This window comes from Rutidosis leptorrhynchoides, chromosome 1 (assembly GCF_046630445.1).
Source record: "Rutidosis leptorrhynchoides isolate AG116_Rl617_1_P2 chromosome 1, CSIRO_AGI_Rlap_v1, whole genome shotgun sequence".
Lineage (NCBI taxonomy): Eukaryota > Viridiplantae > Streptophyta > Magnoliopsida > Asterales > Asteraceae > Rutidosis > Rutidosis leptorrhynchoides.
In genome coordinates this window covers 11,346,170-11,364,021 of record NC_092333.1, presented here as the reverse complement: position 1 = coordinate 11,364,021, position 17,852 = coordinate 11,346,170, and the positions used below count along the sequence as shown (strand labels likewise).

The 17,852-nt window shown below is 33.1% G+C and overlaps 1 pseudogene; it reads left to right on the top strand.

Moving 5' to 3' along the window:
• Positions 1-2,786: 2,786 nt before the first annotated feature.
• LOC139904082 (asparagine--tRNA ligase, cytoplasmic 1-like) lies at positions 2,787-17,339 on the top strand (annotated as a pseudogene).
• The last annotated feature ends 513 nt before the right edge of the window (positions 17,340-17,852 follow it).

Sequence of the window (17,852 nt, the reverse complement as noted above, 5' to 3'; positions counted from 1 at the left end):
CGTAAAATACAACAGTACAGTCTCGTTGCCAGATATATGGGCATGGAAGTAGTCGATTTCAGCAAGTGGGTTCTAGCCGCCAGTGTTAGTGAGAGAGAACGAGTATTGAGAGACTATAAAAGGCGAAAGGAGAAAATGCCTTGTAGTTAAGTATAATAACATACATATCGTATAAGTGGCTTTTAAAAATGTAAGTAATGTAGATGTAGATGTATGAGTGTATGAAGGACCTTCTAATTAACTGTTAATTAGAAGTAATAGTGTGTAAAACTCCATATCTAACGAATAGTTAGTGAGATTGAGTACTGTTGTAATGTGTAAAACGATTTTGTTACTTTTTAACATTTACATTTCACCTTTTAATATTTTTCTAGTACAGAGTCTAAGTTTTGCTTAATATTAATATTATTAATATTAAGGTATATAAGACTTTATCATTGTAGTTTGGTTATGTTGATTTTTGATAAGTAGTTTTGGAGATCCCGCCATCGTTGAGAGTTGGTTTACATCTCGAAGTGCTTATCAACCCTTCAAAAGTCAATATTTTATCTTAGGCCACATTTTGTTTTTTTTGTTTTGTTTTTTTTTTAATTAATTTTTTAATAGAATAAATGGATACACTATTTGTTTGTATATATCGTAACATCTTAGGTGAATTTTACATTGCTCATGAATACGAGAGATCTTAGGATTTTGAGATAATTCGCATTCTTACCGGACATAACACGTTTTGAGACTACAAACATAACAGATTGAGTGAACTATGTAGTTAAGTAATGATACTTCGGATTGTAAAAAAAGTAAGATATGCTTATGTGACGACCGTCTACCAGATGGGAAAAGGATATTCAGTTGCATCCGGAACCTGATAACTAGTATCGCCTCCCCGCTCAGCTCTATCAGCAGGCCCTTTCATTTGTTGCATCCGGAAGTAGGGATTGATATAATTCAGCAGAGTAAAGACCATGTTATAATTGTTTATAGCTACAAAGTATATTCCGGTGTTCGAAACGATTTTGCTAAGATTTTGCTACAAAGTAAAGTCCAAGTTGGGATTGGTAAAATTCATTAAGTGTATTCGTGCATGAGTAGTATTATGATGAGTGGTATTTGGAGAAGTCCTCGTGTGGAATGTGTCTATGGGTAAAACAAACGTATTGTGATTATGGTACATAGGAATCTTACATACTTGGCATATAATAATAATGTATGTACTAAATTAGTAATATGTCACTAACTTATTCTATGGTTTATGGCTTTATGCGCAGTCTTAAGAGTAAAAAATTACTTGATAAATAAAATTTTATATTAATTAGTAGTTAAATCGAAAACAATGCAACTTTATTTAAGATTTGTTAGTTTTAATTAGGACTATAGCATTTGGTTGGTATCACATGGATACTCACAGATGCAAGCAAGACCAACTATGTCAAATCCACAATATGATCTTCCTTTATCATGTAGTCTTTTACATTTTTTTTGTGCAACATGACATTTCTCAGAACAATCATCTATATATTTAGTACACGTATCCAGTTGTTGTAGCACTTGATCATATCTCGTGGCAGATTTATCCGTTGCATTTGTCAACATCGTCTTTGCATTATGTATCATTTACCCAACGTTAGTTAAAATTATTTGATGGTTAATTACACATATATCAAATACAGAGGTAAATAAAAAAAATTAGTAGTTTATTTTCTCTTTTAAATGATGATTATTCATTTTTATTTTTTGATGTACGAGAGTTATATCTGAAGCACAACTGAAAACAATGAAGCAAATTAATGTGTTGATAAACTTCCCCATATCTATTTCATTACAGGGGATGCTCCTATTATAGAAGATGAAGGCAATAATGGGTATGAGTCACATGAATCTGCTCCTGGAACACCGGTAACAGAAACTGGTGGTGAAAAAGTCAAACAATTTTCAAATTTTGAATTTGATAATGGTCAAACGGGTAATAATGAAGAACCAACGGATAATGGCACAACCTCCAATCTTAATTTGCAAGTCTATGAAAAATATAGAGGTGTAGTTCTGGTGAAAAAATTGGGTACTGAACCCATAAAGGTTGCGGATAATGTCCCTTTTGTAAAGATTACTCCAAATAATCTCAAGAAAAATTTGGAAAGTAGCTTTATGGCAGAAGAAGAGGTACCGTTTACAGAGGTGAACACAGAAGATGTACAGGTTGAGGAGGACAATACAGTTCAAGTTTGTACTCCAAAAAACTCTAAAAAGGTACCTTTTTCTGACGAGCCTGGTTATGGCCCAGCAAAGGTTGGTGTGAGCCCAATTGTCAAGCCCAAATCTAATGGACCTGGTCAAGAAAATTTAGCTTATGATGTTGAGATTCCTAATGAACCGACGTTTTTCCACTCGGCTAGATTTTCTCACGAGAAACAAAAAACACACGACTGCCCTACATTAGATTGCAGGTCGGCTTGTGCATTCCACAAGAAAAACGCACAGAAGGCCAAAATTAAACCTTCTAAGGAGACCGGGTCAGTGCATCGGAGCCCATCTAAGGGTCATAAACGAAAGAAGAATATTTCCTGTGATTTGAATGAGGATGTTGAACTGGAGATGGAAAATCGATCGAACACAAGGGCTGTAGATCAACGAGTCATAGAGCAGAATAATGATATGCCACGCAAACCCATCAAAGTGAAAGGTACACTTTTTAATTCTAAGAAAACTAATAAAGATGGGAAGAAGGATGATGTCTTTAGTAACTTTTTAGAAGGCATGTTTGATAGTAATGAGAAAGCTAATAAACAATGAAGATAGCAACTTGGAATACAAGGGGACTTGGTAATAAGGATAAAGGGCGTAGTGTGGGTAGGTTGATAACGAAATTTCAAATTGAATTTGTGGCAATTCAAGAGACTAAAGTTGAGAATGTGTCCCCTAGAGTGCTTAATGAATTATGGAAAGGTGTACTGTATGAAGGCGTTCAAGTTCCCTCGAGTGGTCGATCGGGAGGTCTTGTTTCGAGTTGGAGAGTAGACTTTTTTAAGCTTAGAGATCATTACCAGTGTAAAAACTGGATTGCTACTCTACTCACCTATATTCCTTCGAACGTAGAGGTGCTTATCTTTAACGTTTATGCTAAAATAATAACGTGATGTGGAACAATAGGGGGCTCTCCATAAAGTTAAAAGTAGAAGAGCAGGTAAGTTAATTAATTAGTTTCAATCTAAGTTTATTGCAATACAAGAAACAATGGTACATGGTTAAAGAATCTTATGTTAGTGGTAAAATGGTGGCTGGATTTCAACACTAATAAGGAACCAATTTGGAAGTGAATAATAAGATATGCTTTTGGTGAATTTGCTTTTGCTATTACACTCTCTGATGTATCGAATTTAAGGTGGCAAGTTTTGCTAAGGTTGCAAAATGTCATAGAGTTGTTCACAATTTCGAGTTCACAAAGTGGGCAATGGAAGATGGGTAAAGTGTTCTCGTTAGATTGGTGTAATGGTATGGATTTTAAGGTTGACAAATTTTAGAGGCTAATTTGTGATGACCCGGAAATTTCTGACCAAATTTAAATTTAATCTTTAGCGTGTTCGACACGATAAGCAAAGTCTATGAAGTTGATTCTCAAAATTTTAGAACTGTTTCATGTATTTAATTACATTTGACTGCTCTCGACGATTCATGAACAATTATATGTATGTATATATATATATGTACAAGCAAAAACGACTTTCCTACAGTAAAACACTATTTGCTACAGTAAAAATGACTTTGCTACAGTAAAACAGTATTTGCTACAGTGAAACCGTACTTTGCTACACTGCTACAGTGAAAACGACTTTGCTACAATAAAACACTATTTGCTACAGTAACCCACTATTTGTTACAGTAAAACACGATTTGCTACAGTAAACACTATTGATGTCGACGAACTAGCAAACAAAAACGGATAAGGCGGCCATGCGATCGCATGGCAAAAACACTGAAAACTCATGCGATCGCATGGGGTACTGTAGCAGGCCACATACTATAAAAACTCGATGTGGTTCCACTTTCTCATTTCATTTTACTCCGTATTATTATTATAATTATTATTATTATTATTATTATTATTATTATTATTATTATTATTATTATTATTATTATTATTAATAATAAGATTAATATTATTATTAATCTTATTATTATTAGTAGTATTTGTATTATTAGTATTACACATAAAATACTACGACGAGGTAATGTCCAAACGATTTCAAAAATGGTTTTCGAGCGGGATAGAGCTAAGGAAACTATAGGTTATAGCTATGGAGGTTATGGGTAATGTTCAAGGGTATTGTTCTCAAGTCAAACCTAGTGTTTATCATCTCCGTTGTGTCTACGTACTTTCCTGCAATACTAAATCACAATATTGATACGTAAGCATTCATATCTTATCTTTTATACATTAATTGTGTATCCATGTCTAGTGCTCGAGTATATATATTTATATATGCTTGTATGCTAAATTTTGTCGTTAAACAGTTTATAATGAATCACGAATTAAATACATATATTACTGGTAAAAGGTATATGATATACATGTTTTTGGAAAGCTGGCGAAAAATCAATGACTTTTCATTTAGATATCAAATAGTTTCGATAAACGGATTAAAAGATATGATCAACTGAATTATGATTGACGTTAATTGAAATTTCTTTTGAATCTGCAATTAAGATTTAAACAACTTGTTTACGAGATTGATAAAATAGATTTTTAAATATTACCAACCGAGTAAATGAATTCTTATATAAGGCACGTCTCGTTTTGTTGAACAATTGTCAAAACTGATTGTTTTATCATATTTTAAAGTCTTATAAAAACTATAGTTTAATTTTACAAAAATTGGGAAACTATGAGAAATGTTAAAATGATTCGATTACCATGATTATTCAACTATTGTATTGAGTCAGATTGACTTTTTGAAATAACTTTTGATAACTTTTGTATGTCGATCTCGAGCATTAGGATTGTGATACACTATGACCTGACCTAGCTTGATAGACATTTATTGACCAACATATGTTCTCTAGGTTGAGATCTACGGTTATTTGGTAATCCGAGTTTCGGTCACGTTTTGGTGAACGACTTTATATGCTGCTAAGGTGAGTTTCATTTGCTCCCTTTTTAATTGCTTTTGCAATCTATATTTTGGGCGGAGAATACATGCACTTTATTTTAAACGCAATGGATACAAGTACATACTAAATTCTACAACGAGTTTGAACTGAAAATCCCTTAGCTTTGGTAACTAGTAACTACCGGTTATAAGAACTGGTGAGCGCGAGTAGTTGTATATGGATCCATAGGGCTTGACATCCCCGTCTGTTCCAGGTATAGAAATTCTAGCCTGAACTATAAAACAGACGTATGCTATTTGAGTTTAGTACACGTTGGTTTGCGTGTATTGTACATGTTGGTTGCATGTATGTTAAAACAGGAGTACTTATTATAACGTTAAAGTTTAGCTACCAGGGTGCTCAATCTTGTAGAATATTTTGATAAACGTTTCTGGATGAAACAACTGAAATCTTGTGATCCACCTTTATGTACAGATTATGCAAAACATTAAAACTATGAACTCACCAACCTTTGTGTTGACACTTGTTAGCATGTTTATTCTCAGGTTCCCTAGAAGTCTTCCGCTGATTGCTTATATGTTATACAAGCTATGTGCATGGAGTCTTACATGGCATATTTTTCAAGGAAACATTGCATTCACCAAATCATCACCATGTATCTTATTTTGACTGCATTGTCAACGGAAGTACTATTGTAAACTGTTATTTACGGTGATTGTCTATATGTAGAAATCATCAGATGTCGAAAACCTTTGATTTAAATATTCATTTATGGTGTGCCTTTTCAAAAGAATGCAATGTTTACAAAACGTATCATATAGAGGTCAAATACCTCGCAATGAAATCGATGAATGACGTGTTCGTCCATATGGATTTGGAGCGATCGTCACATAATTGGTCCGGCTTCGATTTGGGCAATTTATAATGCTAGAATCGATTTATTGGCGACTTAACTGCCGCTTAGAGCCTAAATTGAACTCCAGGCACGATGTAAAACCTATGAAAATTTGATTCTACCATTTTCATGGCGTTTCTGTTTATTTTATTTTATTTATTTTTTATTTTCTTATTTATTATATATATATATATATATATATATATATATATATATATATATATATATATATATATATATATATATATATATATATATATATATATATATTTATCCATTTATTTCATTTTTTTTATTTTTTTTTATTCTTTATGGCCGGAGGTCCCCTTGAAAGCAATCTCTTTACCCGTCGAATAGAGAGAGGGAGAATTTTCTCCGCTCTTGTGAGTGTTTAACTCGGGGTGGAGAAATGATTTCTCTTTATTCTAGGATAGAGGAAGGATTGTCTACATCACACCTCCCCCATACCCCACCCATATGGGATTGGGTATTGTTGTTGTTGTTGTTGTTGTTGTTGTTGTTGAATCGAGGTGGTGTTATTCGGGCCGTATACATGTTGGGCGGGCAGTGTTCTTCGGTTTACGATTAAAGTGTTTCATGGCTAGTGAGTGCAAGGTGTGAAAGTTTTCATTGGTATGTTTGGAATAATCATCCTTGCTTACTGTTGTGTTAGAAGATGAAGATTATAAGAGAATTTCAAGTGGTGTTAATTGTTAGTTTGTTTGTTAGTTTGCAAGTATGCATGTTTGTATGCTGATATGGGACAATTCGATTCTGTAATGGTCAATGTAGTCATATAGGTTTTATTTAACAAGTGGACATGTAATTGTAAGTCCAACTTGAGATGTTTGTACCTTCTGATTTTTCACTTTTTTTGAAAAATCTTTATTTATTTAATTTTGTTTTTTGCCAAAAAAGAAAAAAAAAATCTATGAAGGTTATTTGAGTATTGATTGGAATGATTAAAAAATTGTATTTATAATCATTTATTTATTATTTAATTTTTGGTTGGAGAAAGCATTTATATATCTACTAACAACTACTCCATATTATTTACTATGTATTTAATATATATATATATATATATATATATATATATATATATATATATATATATACATAGGGATGATTCTAACACACCCTTTTTTGATCCTCACACACCTATTTTAACCTTTTACTCTTCTAATAATACCCCATTTCTTTAAATTGGTGTGTGAGGATCAAAAAAGTATGTGTTAGAATCATCCCTATATATATATATATATATATATATACAAAATATATATATTAATATTAATATTAATATTAAATATTAATATATTAATATATTAAATACATAGTTTCTTCTTCTATCTTCTTCTTCTATCTATCTAAATCGGTAGAGTACATCCCACGTGACAGCATTAGAATCCTTTTCACTAATTCTAATTTTCTCCTAATTTTGAATTAAAAAAATCACTAATTACATATAAATGACGTGTGTCCCTGATTAATCCCCTTAATTAACAGCATCGACGGTTTCTTCTTCTTTTCTAATCCGTATCTCCTCTCTCTCTATTAAAAAATAAAAAAAAACCCTAAACAGCTTCTGATGATCGATTGTTTTTTATTTCGCCGTGTTAGTTAACGCCACCACCACCAATAAATTCGTAGCGAATTTCTGAACATGATGATACAAATTTCATAGGATTGGTCGATTTCTGAAGAAAGTATTAATAATCGACAACTGAAGCCATCGGATATTATTATTCTTTTACTAGGTTTCAGATCGCATTACAGGTGAGGATTTTGATTATTTTTTTGTTTGGTCTATTTGATTGATTTCAAGTCAAGGTATGTCCTTTGATATTTCAGTTCCATTGACAACAATTTTGATTTTTTTTTATTTGGTTTAATAGGGTTGATTCAAGAATCAAGATGTACATTACTTTGATTTTAAACTATTGATTACATATTCATCTCGATTGCCACCAGGTACCGTTTTTCTTTTAATATTACTCCGTAATATGGTTGACTACTTTTTTAAAATTTCTTACATAATTGAGTTTTCAGTATATAGTTTTTTTCATTTTAATAACTTTTTTCAGACTAAGAATAAGGAATAGGGATTCAATGCTGGGCAGGATCTCTCCTAATGACGAGTATTAAAAATAATACTTAGGTAACAGTTTTTTTTTAGTATATTCACATGTTAGCTTTATCCCTGTTTAGTTAGTTGTATCATGCTCAGATTTCAGAGAAAATTGAAAAACGATTCTATTGTATTTGTAAATAATGCCTCTGCTAATAGGTTACGATTAACGTTACTTTGAATCACATGTTTTTATTAACATTATTTTCTGATTGTTTTTCTATCATTGTGTTGCAAATCTAAGTTCTAATTAACTGTAGAATATTAAGAAACTTATGGGTCGTGTATGGGCATTTGATCGACACAACAACATGGTGCTGAGAATGTTAGAGAAATGTGGATTAGGGTTAGTTATGTCATGATGCTGAGATTGTTTTTCTATCATTGTGCTGCTATAAGAGTCTTGCAAAACAGCTGTCGTTGTTGAACTTACTAAAGCCAAGTAGATTCTTGCAAAGGTTGTACTCTTAGTAGTGTTTACACTTTTGCTTATTTTGTGCTTTTATTAGTGTTTACACTTTTGGGCCAACTTTTCGAGCTAAAAATTCTCATACGTCACGTCATCTTGCTGAATTCTGGATGGTTGAGCCTGAATTTGTGTTTGCTGATATTGATGTATAGTACTTATGTAATCAAACAAATATGATATTAATGAATGAGAGTAATTAGGCATGAGTATGAGTTATTCGTAAAGGTTTCACTATATTTTAATGTTTCACAAAAAATGTTAGTAATCATAATTTAAAGTTTTGCAAGGGCCTTCATGTAAATCTGTCATCTTTTTATATTTACCTTATGAAACACACATTGATAAGGAGCAGCCCACTACTTTTATATTGCAGCCCAATCATAAGCCCAAGTCCACTCACTGGAAAGTATACCACAGAAAGATTGATCAAGGGAAAGGAATGAATGGTCACGATGGAAGCATTTAGTTATTTTACTTGTTTGGAATAATATATAGGTAGTAATTGTGAGAGAATGTACTATCTGTTATAATTCAGTAGGCTTATAACTACCTTTAGTGGTTTGATTCTTGATGTTATAATTCAGTAGGCTTATAACTACCTTTAGTGGTTTGATTCTTGATGTTATAATTCAGTAGGCTTATAACTACCTTTAGTGATTTGATTCTTGATTTAGAATACTAATAATGAAGTGTAAGAACAAAGATGATAATGGAGAGAAAGAAAGAAACACTTTGTAAGTGTGAGAAATGGTGCAAGTTTAATGCTTGCATTCATGAGTATTTATAGCCTAAAATCTCAATATAAAAATACATACTTTGTGTACCAAAATTGACTATATGTATACACCAAAATTGACTATCCATATCTATATTATTATTATTATTATTATAACACTCCCCCTTGGATAGCAATTTTATTTTGTTGAAGATCAACTATAAATTACTGCCTCGTTAAAAACCTTGCTAAAGAAAACCCAGTGGGAAAAAACTTTAGCTAAGGGAAAAAGAGTGCAGCATGGAGTTGACTCCCCCTCAAGTAGACATCGCTTCAGCTGTTACATCTTTTGAACATGTCTCATGCCAATGTTATGAACGTGTGTTCTGAAAATAGCAGTTGGAAGTGCTTTCGTGAAAAGATCAGCAGAGTTTTTGCTAGATTGCACATATCTCATTTCAATCTGGTTGTCCTTAATGAGATTTTGAGTGTATGAGAAGAATCTAGGTGGTATGTGTTTTGTTCGGTCACTTTTGATATACCCTTCTTTCATCTGTGCTATGCAAGCTGCATTATCTTCATAGATAGTTGTTGGACTTTTATCGCGTTCTAGTCCACAAGAATCAGTAATGAGTTGTGTCATTGATCTCAACCAAAAACATTCTCGAGTAGCTTCATGTAATGCAATCACTTCGGCATGATTTGACGATGTAGCAACAAGTGTTTGTTTTTGAGAACGCCATGATATTGCAGTACCTCCATTTAGGAATACATATCCAGTTTGAGATTTAGCTTTATGTGGATCAGATAAATAACCTGCATCTGCATAACCAACCAAATCTTGTTTTGATTCGTTAGAATAAAATAATCCTAAATCAGTAGTTCCTCGAAGGTATCGAAATATGTGTTTGATCCCATTCCAGTGTCTTTTGGTAGGAGCAGAGCTGAACCTTGCCAACAAATTAACTGCAAAAGAAATGTCAGGTCTTGTACAATTTGTAAGATACATAAGAGCTCCAATTGCACTAAGATATGGTACTTCTGGTCCAAGAATATCTTCATGATCTTCACATGGACGAAATGGATCAGTTTCAACATTGAGTGATCTAACAACCATAGGAGTACTTAATGGTTTTGCCTTGTCCATATTGAAACGTTTCAAAATCTTTTCAGTATATGTTGTTTGATGTACAAGTAAACCATTAGGCATATGCTCAATTTGTAAACCAAGGCAATACTTGGTTTTTCCGAGATCTTTCATTTCAAATTCTTTCTTTAGAAGTTGAATGGCTTCATAGATCTCTTTATTTGTACCTATGATGTTAAGATCATCAACATAAACAGCTATGATCACATATCCGGATGTTGTTTTCTTAATGAAAACACAAGGGCAAGTAAGGTTATTTGTATACCCTTTGCTTATCAAGTAATCACTTAATCGGTTATACCACATACGTCCCGATTGTTTTAACCCATATAAAGATCTTTGTAATTTAATCGAATACATTTCTTTGGGTTTTGCATTTGATGCTTCTGGTACCTTAAATCCTTCAGGTATCTTCATATATATATCACTATCAAGTGATCCATATAGGTAAGCAGTCACAACATCCATGAGATGCATTTCTAAATTTTTAGAAACTGCCAGACTGATTAAGTACCTAAAAGTAATTGCATCCATAACAGGGGAATAAGTTTCTTCATAATCAATTCCCGGTCTTTGAGAAAAACCTTGAGCTACAAGTCTAGCTTTATACCTTGTAACTTCATTTTTCTCATTTCTTTTTCGGACAAAAATCCATCTGTATCCTACAGGTTTCACATCTTTAGGAGTGAGAATGATGGATCCGAAAACTTTTCTTTTATTGAGTGATTCTAATTCAGCTCGTATTGCTTCTTTCCATTGAGCCCAATCATGTCTATTTTGACATTCAACCATAGATGTTGGTTCTGGATCATCATCATTATTCATGATGTCATATGCAACATTAAATGAAAATTTCTCATCAAGATTTTTCATTTCATTTCGGTTCCATAATATTTTTGAATATGCATAATTGATTGCAATTTCTGTATTGACATCATCAATCTCCTCTGCAGTAGGAGTACTGATTTGTGGTTCTTCTTGAACACTTTCTTTTACTTCATTATCAGCTGATTTTCTTTTTCGGGGATTTTTATCCTTTGAACCAATTGGTCTTCCACGTTTCTGACGTGGCAAAGATTCATGAGTGACGTTATTGCCAGCTTTTGGAATTTCAATTCGAGCTGGAGTATTTACTGCTGGTATATATGATTTTGTCACCGTTTTTGTATCTGTAAATGCATCAGGCAATTGATTTGCAAGTTCTTGTATATGCATTATCTTTTGAACTTCTGTCTCGCATTCTTTTGTGCGAGGATCAAGATACTTTAATTGAGGTTCACACCATGAAACATCATTTTCTTTATTTTTCATTTCTCCCCCTAATCTAGGGAACAATGTTTCATTAAAATGACAATCAGCAAAACGTGCTGTAAAAACGTCACCTGTCATAGGTTCAATATACCTTAATATTGAAGATGTTTCATATCCAACATATATTCCCAACCTCCTTTGAGGACCCATTTTTGTACGTTGTGGTGTCGCAATTGGAACATATACTGCACAACCAAATGTTCTAAGATGGGAAATATTTGGCTCTTGACCAAAAGCAAGTTGTAGGGGGGAATATTTATGACTTGCACTTGGTCTGATGCGAATCAATGCAGCAGCATGTAAAATTGCATGACCCCATATAGATACAGGGAGTTTTGTTCTCATTATCAATGGTCTAGCGATTAACTGTAAACGTTTAATCAATGACTCGGCTAAACCATTTTGTGTATGCACATGAGCAACAGAATGTTCAACAACAATTCCTATAGACATGCAATAGTCATTAAATGCTTGAGATGTAAATTCACCAGCATTATCAAGTCTCACCCTTTTAATGGTGTAATCAGGAAAATGAGCTCTCAATTTAATAATTTGGGCAAGAAATTTTGCAAATGCCACATTACGGCTTGATAACAGACAAACATGAGACCATCTGCTAGATGCGTCTATTAGAACCATGAAATATCTAAATGGTCCACATGGTGGATGAATTGGTCCACATATATCACCTTGAATTCTTTCAAGAAACATTGGTGATTCTTTCTCAACCTTAAGTGGTGAGGGTCTAGTTATCAATTTTCCAAGAGAGCAAGATGTACATGGAACCATTGTATCATGATGGATTTTTCTATCCTTTAGTGGATGTCCATGAGTACATTCAATAATCCTTTTCATCATTGTTGATCCTGGATGGCCTAATCTGTTATGCCATAAACTGAATACACCAGGATCAATATATTTTTCGTTAACTACCATATGTATTTCTGGTACATTTATATGTGTATAATGTAATCCAGAACTAAGTCTTGGCAGTTTTTCAACCACATGACTCTTGTCAGTGATACTTAAATATTTCTCATTTTCTGTTGTCACTGACTGATAATCATACCCGTTAAGGTATATGTCGGAGAAACTCAATAAATTTCTGCTTGACTTGGGAGAAAATAAGGCATCATTTATTAAAAATTTTGTACCATTTGGTAGTATGAAATTTGCCTTTCCTATACCTTTTATCAAGTTAGCAGGTCCTGATATTGTATGTATAGTTCCTTCCGTTGGTTTTAGATCAATAAAATATTTCTCGGATTTAAGTATAGTGTGTGTAGTTCCACTGTCTGCTATACAGAGATCTCCACCACTTGATTGATGTTGTATTCCAGCAAAATTCATATTGAACTTCATATATAAGAAATAAATAGTGAGTACATTAATATTACACAATATTTTAAACGCAAATAGATAGTACTGAAACATTTAGCAAACATAATGACAAAGACAGACGATATTAAATCGTTTATTTTTCAAAAAACACACAACTTAAACATTCAAGAAATCTTCATATAAATCAGATGGTTTCTCAGTGACTGTTGGATCAATATTATCCACAAAATTTACTTCCTTTTCTTTACCTTTCAGCGAATCCTGATACATCTTAACAAGATGTTTAGATGTTCGGCAAGTATTAGCCCAGTGGCCCATTCTACCACATCTGTAGCAAGATTCTTCAGAATTTTTAGAAGAATTTTCTTCAACATCTTGTTTAATGGGCTTGTTTTGTGGTTGATATTTATATTTTCGTGGATTACTATTTCTTTGACCACCACGGCCACGACCACGACCACGTCCACGCCCATTACCATTACCATAAGGATGGTTTCTACCATAGTTATGGCTTTTGGCATGATGATGGTGATGGTTATTATAACCACGACCTTGCCCGCGTCCTTGTCCCTGTTTATAATTATTTGCAGTATTTGCTTCAGGGATTGCAAGTGTACCAGTAGGACGGGATTGCTGATTTTTCATTAATAGCTCATCATTTTGCTCTGCAACTAAGAGATATGAATTAAGTTCAGGATATGTTTTGAACTTTAGCATTCTCAAATTTCTTTGCACTGTGATGTTTGCAGCATTCATTGTGGAGAAAGTTTTCTCCATCATGTCTGCATCACTAATTTCATGTCCACAGAATTTAAGTTGTGAACATGTATTATACAGAGCTGAGCTGTATTCATTTACTTTCTTAAAGTCTTGGAACCTTAATGTTCTCCATTGTTCCATTGCAGCTGGAAGTAAAATTTCTCTTTGATTATTGAATCTGCTTTTGAGACCTTCCCATAAAACATGGGGATCTTCTACAGTCACATAATTATTTTGTAAGCATTCATCAATATGTTGATGAATAAAGCAACATGCCGTAGCTTGTTCTTTTTCAGAACAAGTGTTGTTTTCATTTATGGTTTCAAGAATGCCCATTGATTTAAGATGCATTTTTACTTTTATAACCCATGGCATGTAGTTGTTTCCAGTTGATTCTAAAGGAGTAAATTTAAGCTTTTCCAGATTCGACATTTTCTATTATCAAAAATTAAAACAAACATCATGATAAATTAGAGTCAATTTATATTCATAAGTATATAAACATTAAACATAAATTTAATATAACATAAATGATAAGTAGGTGACAGTGTCGACCATGTGTAAGCAATCATAAATAAATGTTATATAACAAAAATATAAATATTAGTAAACATAAATGAAAATTTGGCGACAGTGTCGACCATATATTTTTTCAGGTGGTATAACCGACCTATATCATTCTGGTGGTATAACCGACCATATATCATTTTGGTGGTATAACCGACCATATATCATTTTGGTGGCAGAGCCAACCATATTTAGTATTAAGATTATCGTGCTGATAACGTGTTATAATTCAGTAGGCTTATAACTACCTTTAGTGGTTTGATTCTTGATGTTATAATTCAGTAGGCTTATAACTACCTTTAGTGGTTTGATTCTTGATGTTATAATTCAGTAGGCTTATAACTACCTTTAGTGATTTGATTCTTGATTTAGAATACTAATAATGAAGTGTAAGAACAAAGATGATAATGGAGAGAAAGAAAGAAACACTTTGTAAGTGTGAGAAATGGTGCAAGTTTAATGCTTGCATTCATGAGTATTTATAGCCTAAAATCTCAATATAAAAATACATACTTTGTGTACCAAAATTGACTATATGTATACACCAAAATTGACTATCCATATCTATATTATTATTATTATTATTATTATTATAACACTATCCTTAATTTACACTTTTCTGTTAGAATTTCAGCCATGGGCTTGAGGCAGTGAGATACCAGAGATGTATCTCAACTGATTGTAACTTTTCTATTTTCATCATCATCATCATCAAGAATAAAAGTACATCTTCCATTATCATTTCATTTTTTTCATAATCTGTTTCTACCAAATCCACTACAAATTAATCTATTATTTCTACATTGAATAAATCTGAATATCTATCATTGGTTCCATTGCCGGCTTCCCTACTGTCCACCATGGTGAATACAGAACAGCCTATTACCACTCGATTGTCTGCTGGCGTTGATGCTCATGAAGAGAAACTGGAGATTTTATCATCACAGGTTCAAGATCTCAACACCACAGTTTCAAATATTACCTCCTCGGTTGATTCCATGAAAGGTATACTCTCAGATCTACCAAAAACAATTGAAAAAATGATTGCTATCAACCTCTCACACCACCCCAATAATCACCCAAAACCAAACTCAAACACTCGCTACATTTTCTCTTCACCTTCTTCATCTTCCACTCCACCTACCGTTGAACAAGTCATCGGCTCTGGTCCAGAAATCATCCCCAACATAAACAATTTGATTCATGAAAATCATTTTGACACCTCATTATTTTCATTACCCAAAGTGCAGCTTCCCCTGTTTGAGGGCATCGATCCTAGGGGTTGGATCACCAAAGCCGAATTGTATTTCCAGGTGCACAGCACCCCAATGAACCAGAAAATGCATCTTGTTCAGATGTGTATGGAAGGAATCGCACTAAATTGGTACACAAATCTCATTATCAAACAACCTCAAATCGATTGGTTTTCTTTCAGATCTAAGCTAATGACTCGTTTTAGTGGTACCAAGTTTCGTAATCCTCCCGAGGCTTTGGGTTCTCTCTATCAACATGACGATATTGAGGAGTATATCCAAGAATTTGAAGCTATCTCTGCCTTGATTCCCGATCAATCGGAAGAACAGTTCATCGGGATGTTTTTGAGAGGGTTAAAAGAGGAAATTCGCAACTGGGTGAGGGCACTTAACCCTAATTCCTCTGACCAGGACAACATGAAGTGTGATGAGGCGTATGTTAGGTTTATTTGCCTATGGTTAGTCGACATCTGTCTAGATGAAATGGAGTTCATGGTTTAAAAGTTTGATAAAAATGCTATTAAGCGGCTTCAAATGGTTGCTTCAACCAACTTTGTACGCCTTTCATACACAGAAGCAGTGTCAATACTTGAGGAAGTTGTTGCTAAATGCCACAAGTTTGAAAATAAAGTGGAATGGGAATTTATTTGGCATCTGAACATGAAAAGTACTGTACTTTACTTAACTTTGGCAACGTATGTGTACATTTGCCATTTTATGTCATGAAATTTACTAATTTCCTTACTTGCATTGTGTAGATACTTGACAGAGGTGAAATTTGAGTCTCATGTGATTGTAAAAAACTATCCTAAAGGGATCAAAGCGTTTTACATGAACTCAACCCAGACAAGAAAACAGTGGCTGCTATGGATGTTCTTGTGCCAAAGGTACAGTTTTCATCCTTAATGAATCCCCTGTTGCTTTTTACAAACCATATGTGTTTTTAAAGACATACTGAAACAATGCTACATATGGAACATTGATTGTCTGTTTTTTTCCGATAGGTGGGTAAACTGATATGTGGAAGTCTGCTAGAAGAGAATTATGAGGTCATCAAAGAAAGGTAACAGAACTGCCTCACTGTAAATTGGTTCTTTAAACTATATAAGGTGGTAATGAAAGTTAATTATTTATATATAGCTTCATATGGGTTGTGTTTTTATCTCAAATGGGTCATGTAAAAGAATTATTTTAAAGAGTTACGAGCCAAGTGTGTTGAAGTTGCTCGAAGACGAAGTCTGTATAGTATCAAGACCAAATTCTAAATTGTTTTAATCATTGATTTTAATTTTAAATGTTATGTAATAGTAAATAGTATTTTTTTTTTTTTTTTGACATCATGAATAATCTTTAAAAAACTATTAGATAGTTGTTGGGGGAGTCAACATAGCCTTAACAATCACGTTTTAAAGAATTAACGATTCAACCCAACCCCGTTCTGACATATTACAGTTCAAATTTGTTAAATAACCATAGTCTGGATATTTATTATTATTTTTTTATAGTTGGTAACATGTTTGATGGTCTTGATATCGTATACCGATTTGGGTATAGGTTACAAGTTGTTTCCTTGTACCGAACTTCAAATGATAATGGCCCAATGTTTGACAAAAGCCTATTGATTTCACTATCTTTCAGGGAGTAGAGACAGCTCTTGCAACTGGAGTAACGGAAGTGGCATAGTGTTTGCTGTTGCTACGGGTTCTTAGAACGGGAAAACAAGAAGTGCAGCGTAAATTAAAGTCTTAATCGTTATCGTGAAATTGCTTCTGGTGCTAGGGAACACTCCATTCTTGTACACGGGTATTTATACTAATGCTTATTGATTTCATCCTATTGTTGTAATTAGTTTTTCAGTTTAACATAATCTATACTACTACCTATTATATTAGCCTATTATAATGATCACATCAATGGTTAAGAATCAAACTAGGTCAAGTGCAAAACATTCCGTTAATTGATATTTTGGTTTAAATGATCTTTAGGTTATTTGGATAATAGTCAAACTAGGTCAACTGTGAAAGTCAAACTGGGTAAACTGCAAAAAAAAAAAAAAAAAAAAAAAAAAAAAAAGGTTAAAATGATCTTTTGCTTTAAATGATCCTTAGGTTATATGAACATTATTGATTCAAATGATCTTTTTGTTATTTACATGGAA